Genomic DNA, 16,249 nt, shown 5'->3' on the forward strand with positions numbered 1-16,249 from the left:
CGGAGCGCTGCTCCTTCATCAGGTGAGTGGGATTTCAGGGAGATCTCCAAGAAGATCGCGCATATCGACACAGACATCAAGTTTCTACAAAGATGCAAGAAAGCAGACCTGCAAAGACTCACATTTCAACCATTATTTTGTAAATTGAGTTTGTGTCTTTATATGCCTTGTTTGTGAACTGAAATCCCACTCACCGGATGAAGGGGCAGCGCTCCGAAAGCTAGTGGCTTTTGCTACCAAACAAACCTGTCGGACCTTAACCTGGTGTTGTGAGACTTCTTACTATATAACTGACCCCTGTCTCAGAATAGAACAAGCTTTTTCCTCATTTCATGGCACAAGTGACAGAATGTCCAGACATTCATTCTTGTCTGATATCTGGACAGTTTGTCACCCAGCTGCCTGAAGCCAGAGGAGTGACACACCCACCCACACCTTCAGATCCACCCTCCACTCAGTGATTGAAAGCTGAATGGAAAACCCATCAAACCGGCCTGCTGAGCTGCTGACAGCTTGATTGTTATTGTACTGCAGACAATGAGTGTTACAATCACGTCCCTATAGTGAAGGATCACTGTTCATTTGTGAGCATTTTCATCTGATAGGAAGGTTGGCCATCCCAAGCCTCCATAACTCCTCTATACTCCCACCCCCCCATAACCTCCCTCACCCTCCATTCCCCCCTCACCCTCCATTCCCCCTCGCCCTCCACAACCCCCTCACCCTCCATAACCCCCCTCACCCTCCATAACCCCCCTCACCCTCCATAACCCCCCTCACCCTCCATTCCCCCTCGCCCTCTACAACCCCCTCACCCTCCATAACCCCCCTCACCCTCCATAACCCCCCTCACCCTCCATAACCCCCCTCACCCTCCATTCCCCCCTCACCCTCCATAACCCCCCTCACCCTCCATTCCCCCCTCACCCTCCATAACCCCCCTCACCCTCCATAACCCCCCTCACCCTCCATAACCCCCCTCACCCTCCATTCCCCCCTCACCCTCCATAACCCCCCTCACCCTCCATTCCCCCCTCACCCTCCATAACCCCCCTCACCCTCCATAACCCCCCTCACCCTCCATAACCTCCCTCACCCTCCATTCCCCCCTCACCCTCCATTCGCCCCACGCCCTCCACAACCCCCTCACCCTCCATAACCCCCTCACCCTCCATTCCCCCTCACCCTCCATTCCCCCTCACCCTCCATTCCCCCTCGCCCTCCACAACCCCCTCACCCTCCATAACCCCCCTCACCCTCCATAACCCCCCTCACCCTCCATAACCCCCCTCACCCTCCATTCCCCCTCGCCCTCTACAACCCCCTCACCCTCCATAACCCCCCTCACCCTCCATTCCCCCCTCGCCCTCCATATCCCCCCTCGCCCTCCATATCCCCATCCCCTCCATATCCCCACCCCCTCCATACCCCTCCATCATTTCCACCCTTTCTCAGTCTGATGTTTATTGTAATTAATAAATGGAAGTGTTTAAAGGAGTTGAAGACGTAACTTGATTGGAATCTGGCTGTGCTTTTCCTCTGGGACTGCTCACAGTGGAGTCTGGCAGATTAATCCTTCATTCCTGCACACTCTGGGCTAATCCTGAAGAGTCGGTAATCCTAATTCCAGCTAAACTGGACAATCCTGGCTAACTCTTTCATCTTTCATTGGTTGCTTTGAGGTTAATATTGGACAGATCTTTAATTCAAATTTCAGATGAAAGTGCATTTGAATAAAGAATCTTTTCAGTAGCTCACGCTGTGGAGCTTGAGTAGAGGGACATCTGAGTGAAGTGGCCTTTGCAGAAATTCATGCAATATTTTACTTTTAAATGAAGTAGCAAACAGCCCACATGCTGCTATTGTCTCTGACTCTCTCTCTGTGAAATATATTACTGAATGCTAATCAGCGCTGGCATTTAACCACGTTTTCAAAAACATCAGAAAGCTGGCACAAGGCTGCCCGCTGCCGTCAGGATGTGGGGATGAGGCTCAGGAGTTGTACAGTTCAGTGTGGGGTCTAGCCCACCCCTATCCCTGCGATTGAATTGGGGGCATGAGTGCGGACAGGATCACGGGGTGAGGTGGTTGTGCAAATGTTTAAAGCACTCACGCCAGGTTTGTCTGCTTGCTGTTATAACAGAGATGTATGTCAACCCTGTTAAAGTAGATAGCTCCCTTTAAATCCCTCAAAGGATGAGTGCAGGTGAAGCACTCGTAGGGGCCATGGCGCTACTCAAGGGAGAATCTCAACAGCAGTTTTTAATAAGAGGACTCATGGTTAAAGTGCTACATGTGTAGGGGCATAAACTCACACCCTGGTATATACACAGTCCAGCCATGGTATATACGCAGTCCAGCCATGGTATATACACAGTCCAGCCATGGTATATACGCAGTCCAGCCATGGTATATACGCAGTCCAGCTATGGTATATACACAGTCTAGCCATGGTATATACACAGTCCAGCCATGGTATATACACAGTCCAGCCATGGTATATACACAGTCCAGCCATGGTATATATGCAGTCCAGCTATGGTATATACACAGTCAAGCCATGGTATATACGCAGTCCAGCCATGGTATATACACAGGCTGACCATGGTATATATGCAGTCCAGCCACGGTATATACGCAGTCCAGCCACAGTATATACGCAGTCCAGCCACAGCATATACGCAGTCCAGCCACAGTATATACGCAGTCCAGCCACAGTATATAGCCAGGCCCCAGAAATGTACAGCATTGATCTCCTTATTTCGGGAAGAGTGTAAACGCATTGGAAGCATTTTGGGGAAGTTTTATCAAACTAATAGCTGGAATGGGCAAGTTGCCTTATGAGGCCTTTGCGAGGCCTCTTTACTGGACAGTTAAGAATCAAACATCGAGGTGTGTGATTGAAGTCACATTAAGCACGGCAGTCATTATGGCACAGTGGGAAGCTGCCCAGTCCATTCAAACGTCTGACGGCAGCAGGGAAGAAGCTGTTCTTGAGTCGGTTGGTGCGGGACCTCAGACTTTTGTATCTTTTTCCTGACGGAAGAAGGTAGAAGAAAGAATGTCAGGGGTACTGCTAACAGAAGTATTGTGTTCAGTTTTGGTCGCCTTGCTACAGGAAAGATGTTATTAAACTGGAGAGAGTGCAGAAGAGATTTACAAGGATGTTACCAGGACTCAAGGAACTGAGTTATAGGGAGCAATTGAACAGGCTAGGACATTTTTCTTTGGAGCGTAGGAGACTGAGGGGTGATCTTATATAGGTGTATAAGATCACGAGAGGCATAGAGAGGGTGAACACACTCAGCCATTTTTCCAGGGTTGGGGAATCGAAAACTAGAGGGCATAGGTTTAAGTTAAGAGGGGAAAGAATTAATGGGAACCTGAGGAGCAACTTTTTTTACACAGAGGGTGGTACGTAAGTGGAATGAACTGCCGGAGGAATTGGTTGAGGCACTGACAACATTTAAAAGGCATTTGGACAGATATATGGATAGGAAAGGTTTAGAGGGACATGGGCCAAATGCAGGTAAATGGGGTTAGCTTAGATGGGTTGGCATGGACCAGTTGGGCCGAAGGGCCTGTCTCCATGCTGTAGATTCTATGATTCCATGAAATGCTTATTTCCAGATTTTTGTTTAAGCTGAATTCCCATTCCCCAGCACAGCTGGGAACAGATCGGAACTCACATTTACTGGATTGCTTGTCCAGTAATACCCATCAAGTGGCTGCCCAGAGAAGGTTGGGGAGTGCTTCCGCGGCCATTCAATCAGTGTTGCAGCACAGGGGGCTTCAGGGATAAAATATTGAAATAGTGTTGGAGCTGAGAGCAGGAGATGCCGGAGACCACAGTGTCCTCCAGTAACTTTCAGGAATGCTCGGTGTAATTATCTCTGCTCCCACTGACAGACAGGTTTATTTCCATTCAGGGCGACTCCAGGAGGGACTTGTAAATGTAACTTCGTTTGCCAACCTAACACTAATCTGCTGCTGCTCCCTCTCAGCATGTTGATGAAGGGAAATGAAATCAGATTAATTGAAGCCTTTGGAATGGAGCCAGAGAATTAATGAACAAGAAACAACCTCAGGCACCTGGCTATACCAACTAATAGTTAGCATGATTGCACAGAAGACCCCCTGTTACAATGTCAGCTTTTTACAGAACTGTAGAGTCTCCTGCAGTTCCTGTCGACAGATCTTGTCATCTCCAAGTGCAAAGCTGTTCCTACTCTGAACTCTGACCCTGTGGAGACACCTACCCCAAGAATTAACAAGGGCTTTCCCCGCAGTAACCACTACTTATGGACACCGGAATTAGGAGCAGGAGTAGGCCACTCGGCCCTTCAAGCCCGCTCTGCCACTCAGTAAGATCACGGCTGATCTGATTGTAAACTCGACCCCACATTCCCGCCTATTCCCGATAACCTTTCACCCCCTTCTCGAGAAGCGCGGGAAAATCACGGAGCCAAAGCTGCCCGCTGTCGAAGCAGAGTCTGCGGGGCTGCTCAGGTGGACTTCAAACACAGAGGTTCTGAAGTTTTAAAAAGAAGTCCTCAACCAGTTTAAAAAAGAAGTTAGCCACTTTACTAACAACGGCCCCATTGGATCCCGAGTGAAATTGACAAAAAAAAGGAGAAAGAAAACAGACTCTGAAACGGCCAGAAGAAAATAATCTCCAGGCTTCACTAACAGAATTTCCCATCAGGAAAAGTGACATTTTAAACGTTCAAAAAAGAGCAGCTAAGTTTGCACCAAAATTTCAAACGCATAAACACCGAGAAGAAACTGGCAGCTGCTGACAGCTCAGTGAAAAAAAAATGAACATCTTCATAGAATCCCTACAATGCAGAAGGAGGCCATTCGGCCCATCGAGTCTGTACTGACCCACAATCCCATCCAGGCCCTATTCCCATAATCCCACACATTTACCCTGGGAATCCCCCTGACACTAGGGTCAATTTATCATGGCCAATCAACCTAACCCGCACATCTTTGGACTGTGGGGGGGGGAAACTGAAGCACCCGGAGGAAACCCACGCAGACACGGGGAGAATGTGCAGACTCCACATGGACAGTAACCCGAGGCTGGAATTGAACCCAGGTCCCTGGCACTGTGAGGCAGCAGTGCTAAACACTGTGTCACTGTGCCATCATAAAGCAGCAATGCATTTAAAGTGGCAACCACAAGAAGGACCAAATGGCTATGGACAGGAAGATTAGAGAATACCCCAGATAGAGGGCAACTCTCAAGAAAGGTCCATAAGCAACAAAGATCTCAACTAAGAGGCAACAGAAGACCTCAGGGGAGGTGATAGAAGAACCCAGAAGGAAGGCACCAAAAGATCCCAGAAAGAGAGCACCAAAAGACCCCAGAAGAAGGGCGACAAGTGAATTGCAGAATGGAAACACACCCAACCAACAGTGAAGCCAAAAGAGGTTGGCTGAAGTAGAAATGATGGTTTCATTTGTGAGATGTATAGATCCAGCAAGAACATGATAGGTTCCCCTCAGAAGAAAGATGGAAATTAAAGACTTCTAAAGAAATGAGGAACTATTGAACATAAAGAGGAATCAGCAAAGATTAAAGCTTGAGAGAAGACATTGAAACAACAAGATTAAATGACTGACGCCAAACTTGAAAAACAAGTTGCAAAAGTTTGCAAATGAGGTTAAGAAGGAGGAATTAATGAGGCAATGTAGAATAAGCTGGACTCCATGAAAAAGCAACTCAAAAATAAGAACAAGTCCAGTGAAGAATTGAATCAGGAGAATAAGAGCTTGAAGAAGAGATGCTGACAATGAGAGATTAGCTGAAGAGGTAAAAACATTGTAATTGACAGCAGAATCAGCAATTCAGGCAGAGGAAGAAACTGCGATTACGTGCCAGAACAAGATTACTGGTCATACAAATAGAAAAGCACAAGAGCCAATATGATAAAATGATTGATGAAAAAGAATTGAAATGCTAGAAAGAGAAGAAACTTTATCACGCAATCTAAGTACAGTGGAACCCCGATTTAACGCGCCCCGATTTAGCGCGAATTCGGATATAACACGATGGTGTCATTGGACCCTTTTTTTCCCGCTAATAATTGAAAAATTTAGCGCGATCCCGATTTAGCGCGACCCCGCTTTTATGGACCCCAACCATCGCGTTATAACGGGGCCGCACTGTACCAGCAACAGAGCAACAATAAAAAAGCCATATTAAGTACATGATATGACATAGTGTCTGAATATGAAAGCTCGGTAGTGGATCAAGTTACATCCCTGGAATTATTGTCTCTGAGACCAGACTCCTGTCGTACCAAGTAGACATGGAGAGATAGATCGCTCATAAACATATGCATCACTTGAGGAGTAGAGAGACAGAGACTGCTCCAGCAGTCAGTGTTGCCATCAAGAAATGTTTTCAAACCCATGAGTGCCAAAGTACCTAATCAACCTCTATAAACACAACTGATGTCTGATGCGGAAGCAAGTAGTAATGAACACCCTGTGTCAGAAGAGCTACCTGTTATTTCAATTCAATTCCTGTTAATGTTGATCCGGTGGAAGTATCTTAGACTACAGAATTACGCCATTCTATGAGAAACAGGACAACCCCTCAAAGACTTGCTTTATCATTGTCCCACACTTGTATATTTTGTTGAGGCGGCACGGTAGCACAGTGGTTAGCACTACAGCTTCACAGCTCCAGGGTCCTGGGTTCGATTCCCGGCTCGGGTCACTGTCTGTGTGGAGTTTGTGCGTTCTCCTCGTGTCTGCGTGGGTTTCCTCCGGGTGCTCCGGTTTCCTCCCACAGTCCAAAGATGTGCGGGTTAGGTTGATTAGCCAGGTTAAAAAATTGCCCCTTAGAATCCTAAAATGCGTAGGTTAGAGGGATTAGTGGGTAAAATATGTGGGGGTAGGGCCTGGGTGGGATTGTGGTCGGTGCAGACTCGATGGGCCGAATGGCCTCCTTCTGCACTGTAGGGTTTCTATGATTCTATGAGTTAGAATTTAGAACTGAGTAACTTTAGTTATTGAAGATTGTATAAAGGAGTTAAAGGGGGAGGGATGTGGTGGTTTGTAGTGATTGTCCTTTAAGGGCAGCACAGCAAAGTAAGGGTCACCTGGCTTGTGGGACCAATGAGGACTAAGAGTGGGTGATCACCCCAGGGGATAGAGACCTCTCTTAGGCAGTAGACATGTAGAGGACTAGGGCAACCAGGCTAGCTGCTGTATTGCTGTATAGTTTTTCTTCATATTAAATATCTTTTGTGTTTCTAATGAAGCCTGTGAAAGTGTATCATTCCAGATCTCTAAACTGTTAACCCCAGTCTTGTAAATTTCCATTGACCTGATATCAACAGCTGTTGTAGAGGAGAGAGTCCCCACGTTCCATTAACCTTAGAGTAAAAAAAAGAGTTTGCTGATTTCACTTCTAGATGATCGAACTGCAGTTGGTTCCACTTGCTCTGGATTCTCCCACAAGAGAAAATAATTTATCGGTGTCTACCTTTTCAAATTCACCTCTAATTTTGAACACCTCTCTAAGATCATTCCTCAAGCTCCTAGGGTCAGGGGAAGACAAACCATGTTGTCTTATTGAGGTTTGGTCCTATTGAGGTTTGGTTGTACACGTGATGTAGAAACCATAGAAACCCTGCAGTGCAGAAGGAGGCCATTCACCCCATCAGATCTGCACCAACAACAATCCCACCCAGGCCCTATCCCCACTTAGCTACCCTGCTAATCCCTCTAGCCTTTCACATCCCAGGATACTAAAGGTTAATTTAGCATGTCCAATCAACCTAATCCCCACATCTTTGGACTGTGGGAGGAAACCGGAGCACCCAGAGCAAACACGGGGAGAATGCGCAAACTCCACACAGATAGTGACCCAAGCCAGGAATCGAACCCAGGTCCCTGGAGCTGTGAGGTAGCAGTGCTAACCACTGTGCCACCGTGCTGCCCCAAAATGTAATGACAGAACTATAAGGTCAGAGGTTGCCATGAATTAGCAATAGCTTTAATAGGTTATACATTTTCATACTCCTGTTGGCCAACTATTTGACAGACGGAACTTGTGCAAAACATTTCTGAGCCTTTTGAAAAGCTCCCAGATTTTTGCGAACTCTGTATGCAATCACGTATCTTTAGGTAGCTGCATGCTGTTAAATTTTGAGCAGCAGCCCTTTAATTACTGCATTATTCTGTGGGCCCCTTCCCTATTATGCAAGAAACATATTGAAATGGTGCCTCTGACAAGGCCATCTCGTCAATCTACTGGATTTGAACAAATGCAGAGTTTATTGAGTCTCTTTAGTTGTGATCATTGAACCTGTCCAATAAAGTAGAGGCGTTCATCAAATATTGAAATTACAGTGCAGAGTCTGCACATGGATGAAGCTGTAATGGGTTGGAATATTAAAAAACTCTGATCACCGATGCGGTGAATTCAGTCAGTTCCTCTGCTTTCAAGCCTCTCACTGTCAGAATACTGACTTGTACCGTTCAAATTCATATATCATTCAAGTAGGCAGTGCAAAGTGTGTCCCTCGTTGGATTTAAACACTCGGATTTCAGAGAAGTTTCTGAACTGTTAGATCGAGTTTTTAACCTCTTTGTTCTTCTGAAACGTTTTTGTCAAAAGTACGTAACGCCACATTTATCCAAGAAATTGGGAATGAAAAATGAGTGAATGGTCCATCATAGCAGCATGGAAAAGAACACAATCCACCTCATATACACAGGGTCGATACGTTCCACTCTGCAACACCCACTCAGCTCACTTCATTTCCTCCAAATGACTTTGGCGGCTATTGCGACAAGAAATTTGCAATGGAGAACTGTTTAGATTTTTAATTTGACTACGAAAAGGACAATTCAGAGTTCATAGCCAACAATAGATCACAGAATCACACAGCATGGGGGTCATCAGACTGGTGCTGTCTATAGGAAAGATCCAATAGTCCCAAAACATTCTGAAGATCATTCATTTCCCAAGTTTTCATCCAATTCTCTTTTGAATAGTCCGATTAAATTGTCTAAAACCATTTTCCTAGCAATACAATTGAATGAAACAAAAATTAAAGTCAGAAGGTTAGCAACCTGGTTTTATTGGTGCATTCACCCTTTGTACTGTTGTGGGAAAATTGCCACTTCGGAGTCAGACTTGGAGGTTTCAACAATACAGTTTTATTTGACGAAGCTTCGTGGAGAAAGGCACTGGCACTCCGCAGTACTTTAGGCAGCTCCCTTCTCTCAATGATATAATAGGAGTGGTTCATTTTTATACTTTTCAGACAATGGATAGTTTGGACATTAGCCATTTAACACATTGTTATAGCTGAGTAGGATCGATAGTTTAACACATCGTTACAGCCAGACATATACAGACATTGGCTTTTAACATCGCATTGTTTCATAGAATGGGTACATTTTCCCTATCAATGACTTAGTTTCGCTCTATACATACAGTAATTGGTTTTCCTGCATTTATGTATTCCCGTTCCCATTTGTGGCTAACCTCTTTATCAGTCCTTATTGTCCTAGATCTGTCCTTATCTTAAAAGTGCCTCAAGTCCTGGCTGTTTCCTGTAGTATTTGTTCCCTGAATGTTTAACTTTAAATAACTGTCTGTCCTTCATGTTTCAATTTCAAGTAGCTGTCTGCGCTAAAAGTCAGTGCCTGTTTAATGTCTCTTTCCCAGGTGACTATTTAACTGCCAGGCAGCCATTTTATGTGTTATGTACCCATCTTTATGTTTTTCCCCACTTCACTCCCCACTTTTGGTCCGGATTATGACTTTAATAATCCCTAGACCAACAATTATACATTTATATGTATATAAGTCAATCTTCTTCTTTCCTTCTTCGTTTCTTCTGATGTCTTCGGGGATCTTCATCATGAGTTCTTCCTCGATGGATACACTGGCTCCTGGCATAATTCTTGTCCTTTGGAGTCATGGTGAGCAATCACTGAAGCAACTATATGATGACATCAACAAGTTCCATCCCACCATCAGACTCACCATGGACTACTCTCTGGAATCGGTTGCATTCTTGGACACACGCATCTCCATTAAGGACGGTCACCTCAGCACCTCACTGTACCGCAAGCCCACGGATAACCTCACGATGCTCCACTTCTCCAGCTTCCACCCTAACCACGTAAAAGAAGCCATCCCCTACGGACAAGCCCTCCGAATACACAAGATCTGCTCGGATGAGGAGGATCGCAACAGACACCTCCAGACGCTGAAAGATGCCCTCATAAGAACAGGATATGGCGCTCGGCTCATCGATCAACAGTTCCGACGCACCACAGCGAAAAACCGCACCGACCTCCTCAGAAGACAAACACGGGACACGGTGGACAGAGTACCCTTCGTTGTCCAGTACTTCCCCGGAGCGGAGAAGCTACGGCATCTCCTCCGGAGCCTTCAACATGTCATTGATGAAGACGAACATCTCGCCAAGGCCATCCCCACACCCCCACTTCTTGCCTTCAAACAACCGCGCAACCTCAAACAGACCATTGTCCGCAGCAAACTACCCAGCCTTCAGGAGAACAGTGACCACGACACCACACAACCCTGCCACAGCAACCTCTGCAAGACGTGCCGGATCATCGACACGGATGCCATCATCTCACGTGAGAACACCATCTACCAGGTACAGGGTACCTACTCTTGCAACTCGGCCAACGTTGTCTACCTGATACGCTGCAAGAAAGGATGTCCCGAGGCATGGTACATTGGGGAAACCATGCAGACGCTACGACAATGGATGAATGAACACCGCTCGACAATCACCAGGCAAGACTGTTCTCTTCCTGTGGGGGAGCACTTCAGCAGTCACGGGCATTCAGCCTTGGATCTTCAGGTAAGCGTTCTCCAAGGCGGCCTTCACGACACACGACAGCGCAGAGTCGCTGAGCAGAAACTGATAGCCAAGTTCCGCACACATGAGGACGGTCTAAACTGGGATGTTGGATTTATGTCACATTATCAGTAACCCCCACAGCTTGCCTCCTGGACTTGCAGAATTTCACTAGCTGTTCTGTCTGGAGACAATACACATCTCTCTAACCTGTGTTGAATGCTCCCTCCACCCACATTGTCTGTACATTTAAGACCTGGCTGGCTGTAGAGATTTGCATTCTAATCAGTATTCTGTAATTTGATTTCTGTGTCTGTTTGCACTGTTTGAGAACAGATATCCACTCCATCTGACGAAGGAGCTGTGCTCCGAAAGCTTATGGTATTTGCTACCAAATAAACCTGTTGGACTTTAACCTGGTGTTGTGAGACTTCTGACTGTGCTTACCCCAGTCCAACGCCGGCATCTCCACATCTTAATTCTTGTACCATACAAGACTTTTAGGCCCCCCCCCCTAGCCATTCCAGCCAGTTACTTCCTTTCTTGGGTCCCTGTCTGAAGCTATCAAGTTGCTCTCTGATGTTGTTGATGACTTGTGTAATGTTATAGGACTCGTCTGTGACATGGGTTATGCACTTATTGCCTATAATTGTACACACTCCCCCTTGTTGTGTTAACTGGTAGTCCACTGCGTATCGTGTCTGTTGTGCATATAGTCTCAGTTCAGCCATTTCTTGGTTAACAGCCTCCAGTGCTTTTGAAGTGCTGTTTCCCAGGACTGTTAGTCCACAAACAATATGATTCCTATTCTTTGCACTGATTATTCCTACTGCCCCTCCCAGAGATAAGGCTCCAAGGAACTCATATCCCAGTGAGGATCCCATTGTGCCTGGGGCTTCCCAATCAGCGCATAATTCTTTGCTGATAGCCCGAGTTACTATTCTCCTCCGAATATGCCCCTTCTGAGGGCATGGAACAGTCAGTGGTCCGATTGTTCCTACTGCAAAACAGTTTGGGAGGTTTGGTGTTTCTGTCGTGTAAGTACCATTGAAGAGGAACACATGTCCACTTCAATGGCACAATCCACATGGATTCGATAGGGTCTTTGAAGAGACTTTTGGATAAATTCATGGAAGTTAGTAAGATAGAGGGTTATAGGTGAGCCTAGTATGTAGGGACATGTTCGGCGCAACTTTTGGGCCGAAGGGCCTGTTTGTGCTGTAGCTTTTCTATGTTCTATGTTCTATATCCCTTCTTAGCTCGATAACATTTAGTGTCTTGATTATGAGTTTGTTCATATTGCCAATTGTTCGGTTTACTTGACTCTCTGTTTGATCCCACCACCTGGTAAGTATCAAATGGGTATGTCCATTCGGCTGAGCTTATGTGAGTTCCATTGCATTGTCCACAAATGAGCTGTCTTCCCGCGGTTATATTCAGACATTTCTGTTCATCACAAGTGCAAGTAAACTGTCCCTTATTAACCTGACAATGTTGACGGGCACACTGCGTCTGCACGCAGGAATCATTCTTAGGGACCAAAGCATAGGCACATCCCCATCCCTGCCCCATAAAACAAAGCGGATAGCTTGCAGTATCTGAACAAGCTTTTCCTCTCCCCTGTTGGAACCCCCTGCACACAGGATCTGTGGGGTTTACAAGTCCCACACATCTCCCCTGTATACCTCTTTTATATTTGCCAATTTGTCCCTTACAGGGTGTATCTGATGTATCTACTGTATATAAGTCATGAGGGGTCCACCCACAGGTGGCTACAAATAGGGCTTCTACTGATTGTGCTCACGGGTAACATACAGTTCGATTCCCGTGTAAATGTATGTGAGCTTTGTAAAACAAGTTATCCTCCAATCCAGTTAAATTTACAGTCGCGACAACACAAAGTAGTACAATTACATACGCGATTACATACATATCCGCAACGAGCAAATATCAAACCTAACACTATAATTCATATAATCTTTACAAGTTATATTATCTATTCAACCCGCGCGCGCCAGTTGTTCTTGCTTGCAGTCTTTGCCTGTGTTGAGGAAAGCAGTTCTGTTAGTTTACTCATTTATTTCCTTCTGTAATTTTAGCTGTGTCCAATGTTTCCATGTACCTTTCCCTCTTATGTCTACACAGGCACAGGTGTCTCCACTAATTATAACTTCATTTGGCCCATTCCATTTTGGTGCAAACCCGGGTTTGTCAGGTAGTGTTTTCACTAGGACGCGACTTCCCGCTGTTGGGACGTCAGGGAGCATCTCAAACTCTCTCTCTGCGTCTTTTATTTCCTGATTGTCTTTTGCCAATTTGCGCATCCCTTTTAGTTGGGTGCTTAGTTCCAAAACATATCTCCTGATTTTATCTTTTAGTGGACCTACATCGGTCCCATCTGTTATGATGCTTTCGGGTAATTGCATCGCCCGTCCTGTCATTAGCTCATAAGGGGTTAATCCGGTGGTCCGGTTTGTGGTAGCCCTTAATCTCATTAGTATAGTGGGCAATACCTCTGTCCACATTTTCCCCGATGTTTGTATGGCTTTATCTAGTGCATTTTTAAGTGTTCTATTCATGCGTTCCACCATTCCAGAACTCTGTGGGTGGTAAGGGATGTGAAATTTTTGTTTTATCCCCATTAATTGGCATACTGTTTTTACCACCTTTCCGGTGATGTGCGTCCCTTGGTCCGAATCGATTTGTAGGGGTACACCCCATCTAGGGATTACCTCTTCTGCCAATATCCTAGCCACCGTGGTAGCAATACAATTTGTAGTAGGGAATGCTTCTACCCACCTGGTGAACTGGTCTATAATAACCAGACAATAAGTTTTGCCATGGGATTGTGGTAGTGGCCTGTGAAATCTATTTGCAGATGTTCCCAGGGTCCCTTTGGTCTTGGCTGGTGTCCCATTTTAATTTTTATGAGTCTACCAGGGTTGTGTTGCATGCACGTCACGCATCGGTGACAGTGTCGGGCTATGTCTCTTCCCATTCCTTTCCACCACCATTCCTTTCCTACACTAGTTATCATGGCCTCTCTACCCACATGTGAGAGTCCATGGTGTAGTTCCAATAGGGTGTTTTGTATGCACTCTGGTGCTATTACCTTATCTTCCCGTCTCCAAATGTTATCAGTCCCTTTGACTGCTCCCTGTGCTTCCCATTTCTCCTTTTCCTCCCTTGGGATATCCTCATGTAAGTCCCGAATATCTGTTTCGTCTCCTGTCTGTTCTGTTGCTGCTATTGGCAGCTCGCCAATTGTCTCCTGTCCTAAGGCTAACTGTGCCGCCCTGTCTGCGGCTTGGTTCCCTTTGAAATTTAACCAGTCTGGGTTATCTCTTCCTGGCTCTTTCTGGTGCGCTTTAATTTTGATTACTGCGGTTTCTCTAGGTTTCTCGCTAGCTCTCAACAATGCCTCAATTCTTTGCTGGTGCTGAATAGGGGTCCCTCCCGTGGTTATTGTGGTGAACCATCGTTGGTTCCCACTGGATAGTACTGAGCCAGGGTCTGGCCAGTACTACAAGGATGTACATATGTTACTGTTGGGTTGTGCTATTGTTGCTGTTGGGGTTAGGGTGGGGTTGTTACACCTTTGTACTGTAGTGTTGTGGCTCCGCCTCCTGGGAGAGATATAAGAGTCCCTGCTCTGGCCGGGACCCCTTCAGTCTGGGATAGTGTACATAATTACTGGCTGCTTCATTACAGTAAATAAAAGCCTTCATTTACCGAGCTTCAGGCCTCGTGTTTGAGTAGCGCATCAATTTTATTTACTGTCGTTAAACTCTCGTCGAAGAAGGAAAAAAAGAGAGAGAGTATGGAGCAAATTCTGAAGCCGGAACGCCTTACACTAGATCCACGTGCGGTGGGCGCTTCTAACACCTTCGACCACTGGCTGAAGTGTTTCGAAGACTACCTGGCAGCCTCCGCAGCGGTCACCACAGATGATGACAGACTCCGGGTCCTCCATGCGAGGGTAAGCGACACTGTCTACCTCGCGATCCGTGCGGCCACCGATTATACTAAGGCCCTCGAGCTTCTGAAGAAGCGCTATATCAAACTACCAAATGAAGTACACGCTCGTTACCTCCTAGCCACTCGACAACGGCAGTCTGGCGAAACGATGGAGGAATATGCGAACGAGCTCCTACAGCTAGCCAGGGGCTGTGACTGCAAAGCTGTGTCGGCTGAGCAGAGCATGAACGACCTTGCCTGAGATGCATTTGTGGCGGGGGTCGGATCGTCGTACATTCGACTTAAACTGTTGGAGAAGGGTAACCTTGATCTTACCCAGGCCATCGAGCTAGCAGAGATGCTCGAGACGGCCTCCAAAAGCTTAGTATTATATCCGGAGGACCATGTGGAGACAACATGGCAGGAGCAGTCGCCAATCCCTCCTCGTCCCTCGGGTTCGAAATGCTGCGTAATGGCGTGCTCACACTCGGGCCAGACATGGCAGCAACCCCAGGCGGCCCGCGGTGCTATTTCTGTGGGGGAGCGAAGCATACTCGGCAATGGTGTCCCGCTAAAGCTGTGTTGTGCACCGCATGCAGTAAAAAAGGGCACTATTCGAAAGTGTGCCGATCTAAACCCAGGAACGGCAGTGCGGCCTGCGATTCTTCAGAGCTCGGGTCTTCGTCGTCGAAGTCATCGTGGGGTTCGTCCACGTGCGAGGCCAGGACGACGCCATTATGGTCGACGGAGTCGGAGGAGTGTGACCACCAGGGGTCGCTGAGTTTGGCGCCCTCACCCACGTGCGACTCATGGGAGCGGCCATGTTGGTCGACACTGACCACGAACGACCAGCAGGGGTCCTCCTCATCAATTTCAGCTGCCTGCAGTGGCGCTCATGAACCAACGGTGGCGTCGATCATCCTGGACCAGGCCAAGCCTCATAGACTTGACAAATCTATGATGAATATCCAGGTAAATGACCACGTGATTTATTGTCTGTTTGACAGCGGGAGCACTGAGAGCTTTATCCACCCAGACACTGTGAAGCGGTGTGGACCCCAGATTCAACCTGCCAAACAGACAATCTCTATGGCATCAAGGTCCCGGTCTGTTGCCGTGCTAGGGAGTTGCGTGGTAACTTTGAAGGTGCAAGGCACAGTTTACGAGCGTTTCAAGCTCCTCGTGTTGCCGTATCTTTGCGCGCCAATACTTCTCGGACTAAACTTCATGGTCCACTTGAGGAGCGTAATCCTACAGTACGGTGGGCCACTCCCTTCACTGGCAGTGGGAAAACAGCAGCAGCCTCCAAATTGCCCAACCGCCTGCAGCCTCTCGACGCTGAAGATCACCACACCCTCCTTGTTCCAGAATCTTGTGCCAGGCTGCAAGCCCATCGCGACTAAAAGTAGGCGTTACAGCGCTGA

At 46.9% G+C, this 16,249-nt stretch overlaps 1 protein-coding gene across 1 annotated transcript in view; it reads left to right on the forward strand.

Annotated features, from left to right (window-relative positions):
* LOC144506247 (E3 ubiquitin-protein ligase SIAH2-like) overlaps positions 1-16,249 on the forward strand; it is a 75,005-nt gene that overhangs the window by 3,634 nt on the left and 55,122 nt on the right. The window lies entirely within an intron of this gene.

Source organism: Mustelus asterias, chromosome 17 (genome assembly GCF_964213995.1).
Source record: "Mustelus asterias chromosome 17, sMusAst1.hap1.1, whole genome shotgun sequence".
NCBI classification, from domain to species: Eukaryota; Metazoa; Chordata; class Chondrichthyes; order Carcharhiniformes; family Triakidae; genus Mustelus; species Mustelus asterias.